We start from the raw sequence: 20,261 nt of genomic DNA, 5'->3' as shown, positions 1-20,261 counted from the left end.
TGATGTCATGAAAATAGAAAAGCACGTACATAATACATTTGTGTGCTGTTCATGATATTAGTGTACAAACTGTATCTTTGAGCTGATTTAAGCAATTTCGGCATGTCTCTATTTTCATAAATGATTATTGACCAAATTACTGGAGAATTTTATTAATTCTGTAGTGTTTACGAAACAAGAAATTAAATTTTCACTGTTTAATGGAATGGAATCATCTTAATTCATCTATGTATACATAACTACTCTGCAATTCACAATTAAGTACCTGGCAATAGTGTTCTTCGAATCACTTTCAGACCATATCTCTACAGTTCCCCTCTCTAACAGCGCATGAGAAAAATCGACACTTAAATCTTTCCGTACGAGCTCTGATTTCTATTCTTTTATTATGATGATCATTTCTCCCTATGTAGGTTGGCGAAAATATAATATTTTCGGATTCAGAGAAAAAATATTTGTGTGGCATTGTTGGCCGGGAGGCCGCATCCGGGGTAGCTCGGTCGCCGGATTGCAAGTATTAATTCACTCGACGCTACGTTTGGCGACTTGCGTGTCGGTGATGACGATGAAAGGATGATCGGGAAAACACAACACCCAGTCCACAAGGGGAGAAAAATATTAAACCCGGTAGCGAATCGAACCTGGGCCCGGTGCACTGTAGGAGATCACGAATCCAGTCGCACAACTGAAGCTATACTCCATAGGCACGCAGACAGTTCTTACATCTGTAGATTATTATTAATATAATGACGGACTCACAATAATCACTTGTTCATAATAGTTGTCGCCGTTCAGAATATAAATTCTAATGTTCAATCCTGATTTAGTTCTTTACGTTTGAATTATCTCTCTAAATCTTCTTGGCGTAATGAGCTGATAAGGAGGTGAAATGAATATTTTGATCTGTTGAGGCTGTAGTTTTTATAATGTGCTGGGCAGATGGGAATGATAGCTATAACCTAATACGTGTACTGACGAAACACCAATCTTCCCTAGCGACACTTCTGAGTTGTTTAGCAGATGCTCCACACGCTTGAGCTTGTAGTCAGATGAAATTGATCACACTGCTAATGTGTCCCAATGTAACTACAATTTTTCGCCGTATAAAACTAAAGGCATAGAAAATAAAGAAGCATACAAGGTGTTTCAAGTTAATGGAACATAAGTTTTTTGTCAAGGGTTCTGTGTCTTACAAGCCCTGAAGTTCTGAGAATGAGTAAAAACATTGTACATTAATCATATTTCATTAAAGACTTGGCTGAATGAATAACTGTGGTCAAGTGACACTGAAACGCTCTGAAGCGCCTTCATCCAGGGGCCAGTGGATGTTGCAAGTAAAAAGCGGTATAATGATCAGTATGTGCAGAACTGATAACAAGTTATTTCATTTAAGCGTACTTTAAGACCTGCGTAGCTACGAAATAATACAGCGAAATTTTCTAGGTATCCTCCATTGTTGAAGTCTAACTGCATTCGCATTTTAATTCTCGTAAACCTTGGTATGAGCGTTTCTACTGTTGAAACAACCATCTCCCGAAAAGAAGGCCTTATACGTGAATAATAAAACGACTGCATGTGTAAGGCAGCATCACTAGAATTTTGATGAAGAGCGCACTGTACAAATTCGATACGAATTGCAAAGTGCCTACACCTTCTCAAGTTGGTACAATGCAGTAACTTCCAAGCAGTCATGTGCCTGTGTCCACAGCAAGTGCCACATGGCATATGCTGGTTGATGGTTCCATATTAAATCCCTCTATAATGTATTCATCTGTCCAGTGTTCTCACATCACGACTACCATCTTCAGCAGGATCAGGATGAAGACTCACAGTATTTCAAAAACGTCGATAAAGTCTCTCCCATAACCATAACATTTAGTCATATCATTGAGCTCAAACTATAAGTATCTACATCTACATCTACATCCATACTCCGCAAGCCACCTAACGGTGTGTGGCGGAGAGTACCTTGAGTACCTCTATCGGTTCTCCCTTCTATTCCAGTCTCGTATTGTTCGTGGAAAGGAGGATTGTCGGTATGCCTCTGTGTGGGCTCTAATCTCTCTGATTTTATCCTCATGGTCTCTTCGCGACATATACGTAGGAGGGAGCAATCTACTGCTTGACTCTTCGGTGAAGGTATGTTCTCGAAACTTTGACAAAAGCCCGTACCGAGCTACTGAGCGTCTCTCCTGCAGAGTCTTCCACTGGAGTTTATCTATCATCTCCGTAACGCTTTCGCGATTACTAAATGATCCTGTAACGAAGCGCGCTGCTCTCCGTTGGATCCTCTCTATATCTTCTATCAGCCCTATCTGGTACGGATCCCACACTGCTGAGCAGTATTCAAGCAGTGGGCGAACAAGCGTACTGTAACCTGCTTCCTTTGTTTTCGGATTGCATTTCCTTAGGATTCTTCCAATGAATCTCAGTCTGGCATCTGCTTTACCGACGATCAACATTATATGATCATTCCATTTTAAATCACTCCTAATGCGTACTCCCAGATAATTTATGGTATTAACTGCTTCCAGTTGCTGACCTGCTATTTTGTAGCTAAATGATAAAGGATCTATCTTTCTGTGTATTCGCAGCACACTACGCTTGTCTACATTGAGATTCAATTGCCATTCCCTGCACCATGCGTCAATTCGCTGCAGATCCTCCTGCATTTCAGTACAATTTTCCATTGTTACAACCTCTCGATACACCACAGCATCATCTGCAAAAAGCCTCAGTGAACTTCCGATGTCATCCACCAAGTAATTTATGTATATTGTGAATAGCAACGGTCCTATGACACTCCCCTGCGGCACACCTGAAATCACTCTTACTTCGGATGACTTCTCTCAATTGAGAATGACATGCTGTGTTCTGTTATCTAGGAACTCTTCAATCCAATCACACAATTGGTCTGATAGTCCATATGATCTTACTTTGTTCATTAAACGACTGTGGGGAACTGTATCGAACGCCTTGCGGAAGTCAAGAAACACGGCATCTACCTGTGAACCCGTGTCTATGGCCCTCTGAGTCTCGTGGACGAATAGCGCGAGCTGGGTTTCACATGACCGTCTTTTTCGAAACCCATGCTGATTCCTACAGAGTAGATTTCTAGTCTCCAGAAAAGTCATTATACTCGAACACAATACGTGTTCCAAAATTCTACAACTGATCGACGTTAGAGATATAGGTCTATAGTTCTGCACATCTGTTCGACGTCCCTTCTTGAAAACGGGGATGACCTGTGCCCTTTTCCAATCCTTTGGAACGCTACGCTCTTCAAGAGACCTACGGTACACCGCTGCAAGAAGGGGGGCAAGTTCCTTCGCGTACTCTATGTAAAATTGAACTGGTATCCCATCAGGTCCAGAGGCCTTTCCTCTTTTGAGCGATTTTAATTGTTTCTCTATCCCTCTGTCGTCTATTTCGATATCTACCATTTTGTCATCTGTGCGACAATCTAGAGAAGGAACTACAGTGCAATCTTCCTCTGTGAAACAACTTTGGAAAAATACATTTAGTATTTCGGCCTTTAGTCTGTCATCCTCTGTTTCAGTACCATTTTGGTCACAGAGTGTCTGGACATTTTGTTTTGATCCACCTACCGCTTTGACATAAGACCAAAATTTCTTAGGATTTTCTGCCAAGTCAGTACATAGAACTTTACTTTCGAATTCATTGAACGCCTCTCGCATAGCCCTCCTCACACTACATTTCGCTTCGCGTAATTTTTGTTTGTCTGCAAGGCTTTGGCTATGTTTATGTTTGCTGTGAAGTTCCCTTTGCTTCCGTAGCAGTTTTCTAACTCGTTTGTTGTACCACGGTGGCTCTTTTCCTTCTCTTACGATCTTGCTTGGCACATACTCATGTAACGCATAATGTACGATGGTTTTGAACTTTGTCCAGTGATCCTCAATACTATCTGTACTTGAGACAAAACTTTTGTGTTGAGCCAACAGGTACTCTGAAATCTGCTTTTTGTCACTTTTTCTAAACAGAAAAATCTTCCTACCCTTTTTAATATTCCTATTTACGGCTGAAATCATCGATGCAGTAACCGCTTTATGATCGCTGATTCCCTGTTCTGCGTTAACTGTTTCAAATAGTTCGGGTCTGTTTGTCACCAGAAGGTCTAATGTGTTATCGCCACGAGTCGGTTCTCTGTTTAACTGCTCAAGGTAGTTTTCAGATAAAGCAGAACGTTTGAGTCTCCCAGTCTATATCCGGCAAATTAAAATCTCCACCCAGAACTATAACATGGTGGGGAAATCTACTCGAAATATTTTCCAAATTATCCTTCAGGTGCTCAGCCACAACAGCTGCTGAGCCAGGGGGCCTATAGAGACATCCAATTACCATGTCTGAGCCTGCTTTAACCGTGACCTTCACCCAAATCATTTCACATTTCGGATCTCCGTCAATTTCCTTCGATACTATTGCACTTCTTATCGCTATAAACACGCCTCCCCCTTCACTGTCCAGCCTGTCTCTGCGGTATACATTCCAATCTGAGTTTAGAATTTCATTACTGTTTACGTCTGGTTTCAGCCAACTTTCTGTCCCTAGTACTATATGGGCGTTGTGACCGTTTATTAATGAGAGCAGTTCTGGGACCTTTCTGTAGACGCTCCTACAGTTTACTATTAGCACATTAATATTGTTATTCCCTGTTGCATTTTGCCTACTCCTACCTTGCCGCGTCTCAGGGGGCGTCTTGTCGGGCCTAGGGAGGGAATCCTCTAACCTAAAAAAAACCCCATGTGCACTCCACACGTACTCCGCTACCCTTGTAGCCGCTTCCGGCGTGTAGTGCACGCCTGACCTATTCAGGGGCACCCTACATTTCTCCACCCGATAGCGGAGGTCGAGAAATTTGCACCCCAGATCTCCACAGAATCGTCTGAGCCTCTGGTTTAAGCCTTCCACTCGGCTCCAAACCAGAGGGCAGCGATCGGTTCTGGGAACGATACTACAAATAGTTAGCTCTGATTTCACCCCGCGAGCGAGGCTTTCCGCCGTCACCAATTCCACCAACCGCCTGTACGAACTGAGGATGACCTCTGAACCCAGATGGCAGGAGTCACTGGTGCCGACATGAGCAACAATTTGCAGTCGGGTGCACCCAGTGCTCTCTATCGCCGCCGGTAGGGCCTCCTCCACATCTTGGATGAGAGCCCCGGCAAGCAGACAGAGTGAACACTGGCCTTCTTCCCCGACCTTCCCGCTATTTCCCTAAGGGGCTCCATCACCCGCCTAACGTTGGAGCTCCCAATAACTAATAAACCCCTCCCCCCGTGTGCCTGCTCGGACCTTGCTGAAGGAGCAGCCACATGTCCACTCACAGGCAGAGCGGGCGATGCCACACGGTCAGCCTCCTCATTGACCCTCCGCCTCGTGCGCCGCGAACGCCGCTGAACCCGTCACTCCCCTTGGGGAGAGGGTGGCCCAACCGCGCCCAGTACCCGCGAAGATGTTTCGACAGCAGGGACAGTGGGTGAAGCATGTAACACCTGGGGTGTACCTTGCGACGCACCAGACTCCCCACTGCCGCTACACTCCGAGGCAGCAGCCTGAAGACGACTGACCGCGGCCATCAACACGCTCAGCTGTTCGCGAACAGTGGCCAGCTCCTCCTGCGTCCGTACACAGCAGTCACACATCCTATCCATCCTAAGGAACCAATTTACTGAAGAGAGTTAATCAACCTTTAACTAGACTGCTAATTGACTAAAGGCGGCTGTTTATTCACTAAACTGTGGCTGCTAGCCACTTCTTGTAGAAAACAGTGAAAATAGCACTACCTGTCTCTGGACTGTATTGAAAACAAACACTAGCACTACTGGCACTATGGTTGACTAAAGGGACTCTCTCTGACTGCATTCAAAACAAACACGAAATCTATGGAACTATTAATAGCACTCGACAATTAAAGCTTCCTAAAAGCAAAAACACACGGAAGAAGTGACAAGTACGAAAAATACAGTTAATACTTAAATTAAGGTAGCTTGCTGCACAGCAGACGTGAAGCAGACGGCAGTTACGACGACACTGATGCAGAACCTCAGACAGAACAACAATGTTGGTAAGAGACGCTGAACCAAGTGTTGGATCGTCAGCATATCCAAACTTATTTGTGCAGGTTTCAGATATGTCAGAAATATAATGGTTGAAAAATACAGGGGATAATACCGACCCCTAAACCTATTTGTTCTACACGCAGTTTCCCAGGATTCTTGTCTTCACATCCTGGAGAGCCGTCTTCAATGTGAAGTCCTGAGAAAATTGTGTACTTGCCGAAAAGCTTTTTGACTTTTGGGTCTTCAGAGAGTGGACCATTCTCTTTGCTATTTTGTCTGGTGTCACTGAGTAGCGTCCTCGAAATCTACAGCAAGCTCCAAGACTGAGCACTTGATTTCTTAAAATCAAACTCTGTTGTTCTTTTGATCCACTTCTCTCTTCTTGATTGATTCAATATTTGCATCAGTTCATCGGCTGGATCAGTATCGCGATCCACCATGTATGATTCATAAAGTTCTTCACCCTCTTGGCCCCAGCATGGAATATAGTCCTTATAGTAACACCTTGGTATGCATTTCTTTGGAGTCGAGATTACAACACCAACAAATCTGAAATAATTTTCAGGTGAAGCTGGTATCCGTCTTTTGAGAATGTTTGTCAGTTTGCCCTTTGAAAGTTCGAGGTTGGTCTAGGAATGAATCGTATAACTGGATTCTGGTACCCCACTTTCTAAATGACTGTTTGGTGTCGGCTATTTGGAAAGTCACCAGCAACTATTCTGAATATATATAAAGGCTGGTTCTAAGACTTTTGTAATGAGAAGCAAAAATCTGGGTTGTAATCCCTGCTCCATGTTGCACACCTGAATGTACCCTTATGTTTTGGATCAAAAATTAGGCTTAAACTGCTCTCTTCAGCCCATTGTGCAAGTGCAATTTCATTGTGATCACTGGTGTTATATTTCAACATTGCACGATGAGTGCTAAAATCGCCCATACAGGTAGCTGGGTGAGGGAGTGGTGTTAAAACTTCAGGTGGCCATTGTACTTGTGATGGCTTATTTATATTTGTTGCTGTGATCTCTTCAACTTTTATGGTGATAATTTGGATTTCATTTTCAGTATTAACACCTAAGAAGCAGGTATTTTCTATATTACTACGAAGTTGCCTATCAATATACATGATGGTACATTGCACCAAGTATTTTGTATCCAGGTGCGTCGCCTCTTGATCGATGACTAACTACATTGCTGATATATGTTTCTTGAATAACAGCAATATACACATTCATTCCTCTCAAGATGTCGGAGAGACTCTCATATTTTCTTTGTTGGAATATTCTGTATTGAGCTGGCAAATGAGGAGACTATGTCCGATATTCCTTCTCATGTGGCTCTGAGAAGAACCATAAAGATGTAAATTTGATCCAAGTGTATTATAACCAGGAGATTTTAGTGGGATGATAGGTTTGCCTGCCAGATCACTGTTGCCCGTTTAACACAATCCAGGGGTCGTGTGTAGAGTTCTTTTTTAAGGTTACACCTACACACATGAGCAACAACTGACCACCATACTTTGATTACTTGGAAAAAGTCGGTAAAATTGCAACAAATTAACTCAAAATAGCAATTATTCTCTTGATTATTTGCTATTTTAAGTTAATTTGCTGCAACTTTACCGATTTTTTCCTGATACTGAAACCTCTATTCTAAATGTGATGTTAACAAATTAAGGCAGCATATAGTTTAACAACAAATAGGCTCACGAAAAGTCTTTAAATGTTAAAGAAATACTACAGTGCAATATACACTCCTGGAAATGGAAAAAAGAACACATTGACACCGGTGTGTCAGACCCACCATACTTGATCCGGACACTGCGAGAGGGCTGTACAAGCAATGATCACACCCACGGCACAGCGGACACACCAGGAACCGCGGTGTTGGCCTTCGAATGGCGCTAGCTGCGCAGCATTTGTGCATCGCCGCCGTCAGTGTCAGCCAGTTTGCCGTGGCATACGGAGCTCCATCGCAGTCTTTAACACTGGTAGCATGCCGCGACAGCGTGGACGTGAACCGTATGTGCAGTTGACGGACTTTGAGCGAGGGCGTATAGTGGGCATGCGGGAGGCCGGGTGGACGTACCGCCGAATTGCTCAACACGTGGGGCGTGAGGTCTCCACAGTACATCGATGTTGTCGCCAGTGGTCGGCGGAAGGTGCACGTGCCCGTCGACCTGGGACCGGACCGCAGCGACGCACGGATGCACGCCAAGACCGTAGGATCCTACGCAGTGCCGTAGGGGACCGCACCGCCACTTCCCAGCAAATTAGGGACACTGTTGCTCCTGGGGTATCGGCGAGGACCATTCGCAACTGTCTCCATGAAGCTGGGCTACGGTCCCGCACACCGTTAGGCCATCTTCCGCTCACGCCCCAACATCGTGCAGCCCGCCTCCAGTGGTGTCGCGACAGGCGTGAATGGAGGGACGAATGGAGACGTGTCGTCTTCAGCGATGAGAGTCGCTTCTGCCTTGGTGCCAATGATGGTCGTATGCGTGTTTGGCGCCGTGCAGGTGAGCGCCACAATCAGGACTGCATACGACCGAGGCACACAGGGCCAACACCCGGCATCATGGTGTGGGGAGCGATCTCCTACACTGGCCGTACACCACTGGTGATCGTCGAGGGGACACTGAATAGTGCACGGTACATCCAAACCGTCATCGAACCCATCGTTCTACCATTCCTAGACCGGCAAGGGACCTTGCTGTTCCAACAGGACAATGCACGTCCGCATGTATCCCGTGCCACCCAACGTGCTCTAGAAGGTGTAAGTCAACTACCCTGGCCAGCAAGATCTCCGGATCTGTCCCCCATTGAGCATGTTTGGGACTGGATGAAGCGCCGTCTCACGCGGTCTGCACGTCCAGCACGAACGCTGGTCCAAGTGAGGCGCCAGGTGGAAATGGCATGGCAAGCCGTTCCACAGGACTACATCCAGCATCTCTACGATCGTCTCCATGGGAGAACAGCAGCCTGCATTGCTGCGAAAGGTGGATATACACTGTACTAGTGCCGACATTGTGCATGCTCTGTTACCTGTGTCTATGTGCCTGTGGTTCTGTCAGTGTGATCATGTGATGTATCTGACCCCAGGAATGTGTCAATAAAGTTTCTCCTTCCTGGGACAATGAATTCACGGTGTTCTTATTTAAATTTCCAGGAGTGTATAAACATATAAACTCCTGTTAAGTCATCCCTACATTACTAGTGTGTCTGTCACATCACAGTGTATGTACTGAAATGAGAGCATTCTCCTGTTGATAGAATTAATGTTGTCTCAGCATACTCAAGTAAATATTAACAAAAATGTATGACGTAAGACACTAGTGTGTCATGTCACAGCAAAATTCTGTAAGCACAACAGTTTTGTAGATTTTCAGGATCGTCGGCCAAATATGTGCATAAATATGGTATGCACAAGAATTAGCATGGTGCTACAAACACGCACAGAAGTCGCCAGCGATAAGTGAAACACATGTAGGGTAGGCTATGCTTCAGGTTCCCCCTACTTTGTATTGATATTAGTAAAGCGACTGAACCAAACTGACCAGCTAGCACTACACTAGCCCCCATCTTCCCTCCCAGCAGTGTTAGGGAAATTTGCATTATTTAAACGACTAGATATTTCCCTGCAGCTTTGTCCATACACGTATTCAACACAGATCCTCCTCTCCCTCTCTGTGCCCATCTCTTTCTCCCTCTAACTGTCCACCTCTTCCTCGCCCCTCCATCTGACTATCTCCTCCTCCCAAATGTCTCTGTCTCTTCAGCTCCTCTTTCCACTTTGCATGTCCATTTCCTCCACCTCTCTCTCGTTTGGCACATCTTCTTCCCCCCTCTCTCTGACCATACCCTCCTCCCCATTCTGTTTCCATCTCTGCCCCCTTTTCCTACTCCACCTGTCCACCACCCCTCTACACATTCCACCTGCCTCTTGCATCTCACCTTCCTCCCCAGTATTTGTCCATTTCCCCCTACCCTCACTATGTCCATGCCCTCTTCTATCCATCTCAACCTGTCCCCAGCCATGGTCATTGGCATATGTGGCCACTGCAGTTCAGTTCAGTAAAACAGGCTAATACTACACCCACAACACCCCCATTATGCAGTGCATGCTACACATCCAGCTCATATCAGGGCCTGACATGTAGGCTGCCCTTCAAAGTAGAGTGATGTGGCAGGTTGATACTGTTTCCACACTATTGGAGCAAGGTGGTTATAAACCCCATAGTGCTGATACTAATGAAGCCTGCTGTTTCTATGCCAAATTTGTTGAAATCGATCCATGGCTTTGGGAGATCATGCCAGACATACACACATACACTCTGTTTTATCTACACGCTCACAAAAAATTACATCACCAAAATAGAGTTGTGTGACATAAACGAAAATTCATAGGCATGTTTTTACATCCGTAAGACGATGTTTATTCAAATTTCGCTCCAGTCTCATAAAATTGGCGCTAGTAGCGCCACTATGAAGGTGCAAATAAGGTTTGCTTTCAATACACGCTGTAACGGTGCGATACTTCAGGTATGCCGCAGGTGAGTGTCATAGGACCGTTGCTATTCACAATATACATAAATGACCTGGTGGATGACATCGGAAGTTCACTGAGGATTTTTGCAGATGATGCTGTGGTGTATCGAGAGGTTGTAACAATGGAAAATTGTACTGAAATGCAGGAGGATCTGCAGCGAATTGACGCATGGTGCAGGGAATGGCAATTGAATCTCAATGTAGACAAGTGTAATGTGCTGCGAATACACAGAAAGATAGATCCTTTATCATTTAGCTACAAAATAGCAGGTCAGCAACTGGAAGCAGTTAATACCATAAATTATCTGGGAGTACGCATTAGGAGTGATTTAAAATGGAATGATCATATAATGTTGATCGTCGGTAAAGCAGATGCCAGACTGAGATTCATTGGAAGAATCCTAAGGAAATGCAATCCAAAAACAAAGGAAGCAGGTTACAGTACGCTTGTTCGCCCACTGCTTGAATACTGCTCAGCAGTGTGGGATCCGTACCAGATAGGGTTGATAGAAGATATAGAGAAGATCCAACGGAGAGCAGCGCGCTTCGTTACAGGATCATTTAGTAATCGCGAAAGCGTTACGGAGATGATAGATAAACTCCAGTGGAAGACTCTGCAGGAGAGACGCTCAGTAGCTCGGTACGGGCTTTTGTCAAAGTTTCGAGAACATACCTTCACCGAAGAGTCAAGCAGTATATTGCTCCCTCCTACGTATATCTCGCGAAGAGACCATGAGGATAAAATCAGAGAGATTAGAGCCCACACAGAGGCATACCGACAATCCTTCTTTCCACGAACAATACGAGACTGGAATAGAAGGGAGAACCGATTGAGGTACTCAATTTACCCTCCGCCACACACCGTCAGGTGGCTTGCGGAGTATGGATGTAGATGTAGATGTAGATGAACGTTAATTACCTTTGAAAATAGACGTGGTGAGTTGAAGTTTTTAAGAAAGCCTTTAATGCGACGAAGACGCCATTATCAGCCCCTCACAGAGTTTGAATAAGGTCATGTAGTAGGGCTACCAGAACCTGGATGTTCCTTCTGCAGTACTGCTGAAAGATTTGGAGGTAATGTAGCCACTGTACATTGCTGCTGGCAGTGATACTTGCGAGAATGTACGGTCGCAAGAAGACGGAGCTCCGGATGTCCACGTGGCTCTACCGAAAGGGAGGACCATCGTGTTCGGCATATGACTCTGAATCTACAGCAGCAGTCTGAGCAACAGTTGCCACCAGAGTGAGACAAAGAACTCTTACAAATCGATAACTTCAAGGACAGCTCCGAGCCAGACACCCTGTAGGGTGCATTCCACTGACCCCAAACCAATAATGGTAGAGACTTCAGTGGTGTCAAGAAAGAGCTCATTGGAAGGCAGGGTGGAGGTCTATTGTGTTTTCCTATGAAAGCTGGTTCTACCTCGATGCCAGTGATGGCCGTGTGTTGCTTAGAAGGCGGCCAGTTGAGGGTCTGCAACCAACCCCTCTGCATGCTACACACACACTGGACCTACACTTGAAGTTACTGTCTGGGGTGCTATTTCGTATGACACCAGGAGCTCTCTCGTGCTTATTCCACGCGTCCTGACTGCTTATTTGTGCTTCAGTCCGGTGATTTGACATGCTGAGCTGCCATTCATGAACAGTATTCCATGGGGTGTTTTCCTACCGCTGTCGTAACCGAACGTGCTCTACAGAGCGACGATACTTTGCCTTGGCCTTCTTGATCACCAGATCTGTCTCCGATTGAGCATATATGGGATATCATCGAACATTAACGTCCCTGTATTCACCGACCAAGTGCATGGAACTCCGTCCCACAAACTGTCATTCAGCACCTGTCCAACGCAATTCATGCACGTTTGAATGCTTGCATTCTACATTATGGCGGTTACACGGGTCATTAATGTATCAGAATTTCGCATTTGGAATGGCTTATCTCGTTCTTATATTGACCTGTTATCTTTCAATGTTAATCACTCAAATATGTTACCTAGACAAAGGTATTCACGAAATTTCATTACTCTACAGTAATTAATTTTTTGGTGTTGTGACTTTCTTCCGTCAGTGTATAACAGAAACGCGGATGAGTCAAAACATTATGAGCATCTGCTTTATAGCGTCTTTGTCTGTCTTTGGAACGAAATACTTCATTGCTCATGCGTATCACGTATTTGACCGTTTGTTGGTAGGTTTGTGAAGGTATCTGGCATTAAATGTCTGCGCACACGTCATTTAATTCCCGTAAATCACGTTCCGCTGATTTGCGTACGCGGTGATGGCACTCTATAGCGATCCAGAAGGGTTCCATTTGATTTACATTAGGTGAATTTGGTCGCCGGGACATCAACGTGAGTTCACTATAAAGCTCCTCAAACCACTGCAGCACGGTTCTGGCTCCGAGACACGGACAATTATACTGCTTAAAGATGACATCACCGTCGGGGAAAACATCAAGCATGAAGAGTTGCAGGTGGTTCGCAGCTGTCAGCATGTCTTCTATTACTACCACAGGTCCCATGCATGCGCAGGAAAATGTCTCTCATAGCATAATACTACTCCCACCAGCCTGCGTCTGTGGGCGCCGCAAGTTTCGAGCCGCCGTTCACCTTGACGACGGCCTTTCTGGAGACGACCATCGACGTAGTGTAGTGAAAATGTGAGTCACCCATACTGCAATAAAACTGACGATGTCGTTGGGTTAACATGCGAATCACCATTGTGCTCTTTTAGCAGAGATCACCATCTATCCTACTTTACAGAGAAGACATGCATCCCAACCCCACTGTCTGCGAAGGGTCGTGGATGTCCAACTACTTAGCGCCTAGTGGTAGTTTCACTATCCTTCTACTTCCTTCCGTAGATGTTTAGGAGATTAGCACGTGAAAAGTCGACCACCTTCGCCGTTTTCGAGATACTCGTTCACAGGCTCTGGGTAATAATAATCTGCCCTTTGTCAAAGACTCTTATCTCAGTGGATTTCTCCATTCGCAGCCCATATCTTCACTAGGGTGATCCCCCGTTCGTGTCTGCTTGCTTGCATACGTCCCTGCAACGCAAACAGATGGCATCCAACGCCGCGGTGGGCAGTGGTCATAATGCTTTGGCTTATCAGCGTGTATGTGTAATAGTTTTGCAAACTGCCTGGTAGCTGGCAGAAAAGACACTGCTACTAAATCAGGAATTCAGAAAGCGCCACCCAGCCCATGTTGATAACAGCAAACGAGTCCTAATCCACCAGCTCCCACGACTTCACCAGAGGAAAAATCTGTGGACGGATTTGCAGATAAGCATTCCTAACAGTTTAAGCGCCAAACACTCCCCTTCCCTCTCCACTATCTCTCTGGACCAGTAGGGAACAAGCTCCCCCTCTCCACACGAGCATCCCGCTTTTAGTACTACAGTTTATGTGGAGACGACGTTATTTTTGGTCAGCTAGAGCTCCCAGAAAGAATAAAGAATCACATAATTGCAATGAATCCACCACAACTAGATATTCAAACAAATAAACTTTGGCTACATACCAAATCTATATCAATGCTATATATTGTTATTAATGCATGATGACGGAATGTGTATTAAGAACATTTCTGTACGGACTACGAAGCTTGACCCTAAATCAAGCATTCCGAAATACATACGAAATGCTTCGGCGTGTAATAAATTACGTAATTCATTTCTTAACAACAAATGCCCACTTTCTAAGTTGCATACCTACATTATCCCTGTACTATTAATATGTGACGTAGTAGTACTAAAGAAAACAGATAAATAAACAGTCCAATGTACAAACATCTATAGTCTATCGCTGTTTACATTATTTTGAATAATTGTTGTTTTTCACGAAAATACGTGTAAATACCTGACGGAAGAAGTAACACGCATGGCAATACATAAAAGTAAGGCTATTTAAGCCGGCCGGTGTGGCCGAGCGGTTATAGGCGCTTCAGTCTGGAACCGCGTGACTGCTACGGTCGCAGGTTCGAATCCTGCCTCGGGCATGGATGTGTGTGATGTCCTTAGGTTAGTTAGGTTTAAGTAGTTCTAAGTTCTAGGGGACTGATGCCCTTAGATGTTAAGTCCCATAGTGCTCAGAGCCATTTGAACCATTTTTTTTAAAGGCTATTTAACAAACCATTGCACTAACGGGATTCCCTCGGCACCGGTAGCCACAGGTGTCTCGCACGTAGCCCAATTCACTCCGCCAAAGTCACACTCCGTCGGAAGGGGGGGGGGGGGGGGGAAGGGGGGAAGCAGTGGACAATCGCCACGACCTCAACACACATACACACTGGTTGCTTGTAACTGGCAGGAAAACGTCTTACGCAAAACTGCTAAATGCGGAATCATCAATCTGTTTCGCTCTAGTTAACGGTCCAGAATTCCTTACGCCGACATAAAGTGTTGCACCTGCCTCCAGCAGATAACTCTCTTAAAAGATGACCGCCCGATAGTGATACCCACGCACTTAGAAGGATTTGCGTGCTATATGTAGCAGCCACCTACCACAGTATGAAGGTGACCATAAAAACATTCTAACTTATTTTTATAACAGAGCTCATGTATGTCATTGAGACCGTCTGTGAACTGGTGGATTTCTTCATGCAGTCTTATTGGCAGAAATTTGTCAATATCCTGTGCTAAACAATATGCGATAATTAATAATAAATACTTACCTACATGTACTCGATACAACAAGGTCATCAGGTTTAAGGTGTTGGAATTTAAGATTTACCACGAGTTCTTCTACCCTGGTTCTTATGTATCGTTTGGGTTCCTGCGATGTTCTATCGACGACAATGTCACTGAAGACGAAGCCAAAAATGCCCAATCAAAGTGTCAAGTTCATCGCGTGATAATGCTGTGAAGACAAACCGGTATGTAGGATATTACTAAATCTCTATTTCGTTTTCCTGTAAGGTGGTAAAATCCTTACATATGATGATACCCTCTTACAGTTCCCACTCTGCTGGGTAATTATTTTAGGGCACATACGTTTGAGATAGGTTGTGTGGTAATTGTGTACTAATCTCATAATCCAACTTGGTTAAAGACTGATGAGCAAATCCCATAAACTGATGTATTTTTACATAACACACAACGAATAATGCCCTATCAAATCCGAACAATTTCCGATAACGTGGTATGAAAATGGTAAATATTTATTGATTAGCTCGATTATGACCGGTAATCTTAGGTATTTTACGACACCATATTGACATTCATTGCTTGGTGAAGCTGTGACACACTTCTATATGTAATGTTATCTGTTGTAACGTCAGAGCAGCACCTAACACAAATCTATAACATTACGAACGAACCAATCAAGTTATGTGATTTTTATCCATAGTGTCAATACACATTCTAATTTTTTTCAGGAGTCATGACCGGAAGTGGCGTCATGATGTCGCTTTGTAAGGCTAGAGCTATAGTTGCGTGCATGAGTCTGTAATCCTGCAACTCAGCTTCTTGAACTTTGCTCTCGGTATGAATTTCTGCACTAGATGATGAGAAGCACAAACACATTCCCTCGTGAGAACTATTATACTTTTGATTGGTAAATGGTTATATATGTTGCAACCCTTGGGCAAAACACCTGAAAATCCGAATCAGTACCCTAAACATGGTATGCAAGTGATAAACAATTATAGATTAGACCATTCCAGAGGGGTAAATATCGGCGACGCTTCACTTCCGGATCGCAGTGCACTGAAAATATAGAAAAAATGGAAGAAACGAAAAAACCGTGAAGGGTAGGGAAAAATTGTCAGAAATGGAAAAGGTGGAAAATATAGCAACTTCGGGACACTAAATGGTAATACAAGTTTGTGTTTGTATACGTAGGGTGTAGTCGAAATTTGTGGCATAAGTACTAGGTCAAAGTGCCAGAGAATATCTTGGACACTTTCCTAGAAAACTAAAAGTTTTTGTACCAAGGAATAGAACTATTAGAATCATATAACCATCTGCTTCTAAAATTACTGAAACATTTGCGCTGAAGGTAGAGAGAGCTCCAAGACCACTTGAAAATAGGGGTTTATTATTTATACAGAGGAGTAATAGAAATTTGCAGCATAAGCACTAGATACATGTATATGAATCATGATGTCACACTTATACGTTTAGAAATAAAAAAAAATCGTTATACAGATGGACAGAGATGCTGTATGTCTTTATTGTAGCCACTAGATATAGCAGAGGGTGGTGTGTCATCTCCCATATATGATTTCGTCTTTTCTCCTTATCTCTAGAATGTACTGTACATTAATCGTAGAAAGACAGTATACTCAAGGGACAGGGTGACAAGAAGCAATTATCATAAGCCTGCTAGTTCTGTGTGTGCAAGAAAGCGGTAATGTTATTCCCAATACACATTATACCTATAAAACATGACTATATCGTTAAGACTTGTGATGCAAGTATTATACAAAAGACGTTCTATGTATTTTTCAAATGTCCTATCTATATCTACAAAGATTTCCCAACTGGATAATACAATTGTGGTGTAAGCCGGTAGGCATCCATTCGGTTGCTAAACCGCTAGCTCTTTACATAGAAATATAGGGAAAAGAGAAAATTTATGGTGTGTGCTTAGTCCCCTTACCTCGAGTCATTTTAGTACTGTGGGATGTGATTTGTAAAATACTCTTTATATGGATTCTGAGTGCCTTGGTATTCTCTACAAGTATGTACGAACTGCAAGTGATATGTATTTGGAATCTTAAATTATTGGGATTCAATTTAAAGTGGAATGATTCTGTAAATGAAACATGATACATATGGATCACTTACTGTCGCTGCTACAGATAAAACAACGAGAAGTTCATTGATAAGGAATGAAATAACACTGTGCACTACACAGATAGCACCGATGTTATCTACATGTCTTAGATTAACAGTTAATACTATTTCTCGGCGTTCCTCTAACTTCTAAGCCATTTATGATAATTTTAACCATTTTTTCTGGCTGTTCTCTCTGGCAGTAGTATTGGTGGGAAATTTACTGCTTTCTACACGTATACAACTGACTCTTTTGTAGGGGGGTTAATGCACGTTAGGGAGAGATGGCCAGAGCTGTGGTCGGTGTGAATACTATTCATATTACATCACTGCTGTGTGCAAGATTAGGCCTGCCAATTTGGCAGAGCCTCATGGCAACGTTATCTGATGGCCTATGAGGGCTAATCGTCATTCTATGGTTTCAGTATTTAACATTTTACCATTATGCACTATTATTTTTAAATAAACAAATAAACTCTTGCTGTACAGTGGAACTGACAGACTTGAAAAAAAATGAAGGGTTTGGTTTTATATTTTAACACCTTCATATAGGTGATACTCATATAATCTGTAAGTGCCTTATTGTTATTAGATGGATGGCCAACAATACTTCAAACTCTCTCTACACCACACCATGGTTCATAATGCAGTTACTGCATACGACTGGACTGTGCTGTGTTTGACAGGTTTTAATGCAAACTATTCTCACCTTGTCTATAGTTTTAATTAATTATTGTCGAAATCGGTACCTCAAACTCTTACTATTGGTGTACTCATATAATGTCATGTTTTCTGAGAGGTTTAATGCAGAGAATGCGTAAGTGTGAGTTACGTAAGAACTGAGAGTCAAAGTCTAGTGTGTCAGTAAAAATACTCATCTTAGTTCCACTTAAAATGATGTCACAATACTCGTCTTACTTCTATTTAAAATGATATTAAAGTCATCTCTACATTATATCGTCCCTCAATACAACAGTAAATTCCAACATTAACATTACCTCATTCTTCAATATATTTACAGGGGTTGGGCTGTACTCTGGGAGTAGAATCTCATATTTTTATAGACTTCGGGTGTAATACTTTAACACTAGAATGACGGAGTTTCTGACATTCCTAAAATGGCGGAAAGGGGTCATTTTGACCCCACATAAAATATTTTCATATTTTACTTAAACAAGTACTTCATTTAGTGTTTGCTAATTCGTATTTTTATATCTAGTAATCACAACAACTATTTACAATTATAAATAATAATTACTAATTTATTTGAATAACAATGTAGCATACAAATGTATTGTTGCTACTGCTAACAAGGTTCTTAACTATAAATTTTAATTTATCGATTATACATACAACCTTCGAGACACATATAGTATATTTGGTCCATTTTACTCTCACATGTATTTTACAAACAGTTCTGTATTACTTTTCACTCAGTCATTTGAAGCTGCTACACGACTTAGCACAGGTGATTTCAGTTTTACGCACACATTTTCAGCACACGGCCTTCTGGCATTTTACACAGTTTTCGCTGGTCTTGTTGTCTTTGCAGAGGCTGATTTGGCACTTCTCCGCTTTCTAGGTGATTTCAGTTCCATATCCTCTTCCTTTGCCTGATGTTCGTGCTCTTCCGTTCCCTTGCGTTCATTTGTCAGTTGAAGTATGAACTTTTTCCTTTCCGTTTTCTTGATCGTTACTATATTACAGATGACCTATGCATTTATTGCCGCCATGTCCAGTATGTTGTAGAACAGCTGCATTGGCCATCTACTACATGAAACCTTTGTAGTATATTTAAGGGTCATTTGATCAACCACGTGCACCCCGTACTTTGTTGCTCTCTAGAACGTTACGGTTTCAGGTTTTTTCTTCCCTTCCTTACTTACTGCTACTTCAGCATGCAGCGTACTCAGAAGAATGACATTTTTATTCTTCTGTATACAGTTAAGGTGCAGTCTGTGTTGCCTCTATTGTGCAGTATTGTGGTGGAGTGTATTTCAGCATTCGGCTTCCTTACTTCATTGGAAATTTCATGGCGGATCTTGTTCATTGTACCAACTAATGAAGTTTTCTTTTCTTTGAGTTTTTTAACAAGTTGGAGAGACATAAAGAATTTTTCTGTAGTCACATTTCTTCCCTGATTTACAAATGGCTCCATGAGACGCAGGATGATGTACTCTCCAAGTGGTTGTTTCTCTCTACGTGTGTCCTCTTTGTTGAGGTATGGAAAAGCAGTACATATATACTTTGCCGTTACATCAACAGCCAACCAGAATTTGAGACCATATTTGTCTGGTTTGTTCAACATGAACTGAGGAAACCTGCATCTTGCTTTGCTTGGTAAGAGTTGCTCATCAATGGTTATACTTTCTCCAGGGTGGTAAGAGCGAATACTGTTTTCAATTAACTTTCCCCAAATTTCAGATACAAGAGCGAATCTATTGGCTGCCAGGCGTTCAGCCCGGGCTGAATTTTCATCAAAACGGAGAAATCTGAGAAGCTCCTGAAATCTGTTCCTTGGCATATGTCCTTGATAAAACCAGGCCCCCAAGAGTGCGACCAGAGATCATCCACAGACATACCTTTTGTGGAAAATACACCCCAAACATACATGATGGCTACCAGTTTCTCCAGTTCCTCAAGTGACACAGTCCAGTCATTGTTTTTAGTACTTTTCGAGCGTTTGATTCTGTTTAGTTCTTCATGAGACGTAGCATTGCTTCATCAGAAATAAGACGGAAGACACTGACGACAGAGCTGCCTACTCGTTAACAAGCATAAGCAGTGGGACCTCCTCTTTCCTGTAGAACATTCACAGCTGACTTCCTTCCACAAGATGAATAATTTCCAATCT

At 43.1% G+C, this 20,261-nt stretch overlaps 1 protein-coding gene across 1 annotated transcript in view; it reads left to right on the top strand.

Annotated features, from left to right (window-relative positions):
• LOC126184101 (uncharacterized) overlaps positions 1-20,261 on the top strand; it is a 141,822-nt gene that overhangs the window by 96,755 nt on the left and 24,806 nt on the right. The gene's annotated exons all lie outside the window — the stretch shown is intronic.

This window comes from Schistocerca cancellata, chromosome 4, assembly GCF_023864275.1.
Source record: "Schistocerca cancellata isolate TAMUIC-IGC-003103 chromosome 4, iqSchCanc2.1, whole genome shotgun sequence".
Taxonomy (NCBI): Eukaryota; Metazoa; Arthropoda; class Insecta; order Orthoptera; family Acrididae; genus Schistocerca; species Schistocerca cancellata.
Note: the sequence above shows the minus strand (reverse complement) of the source record. Positions and strands in the feature narration are given on the sequence as shown.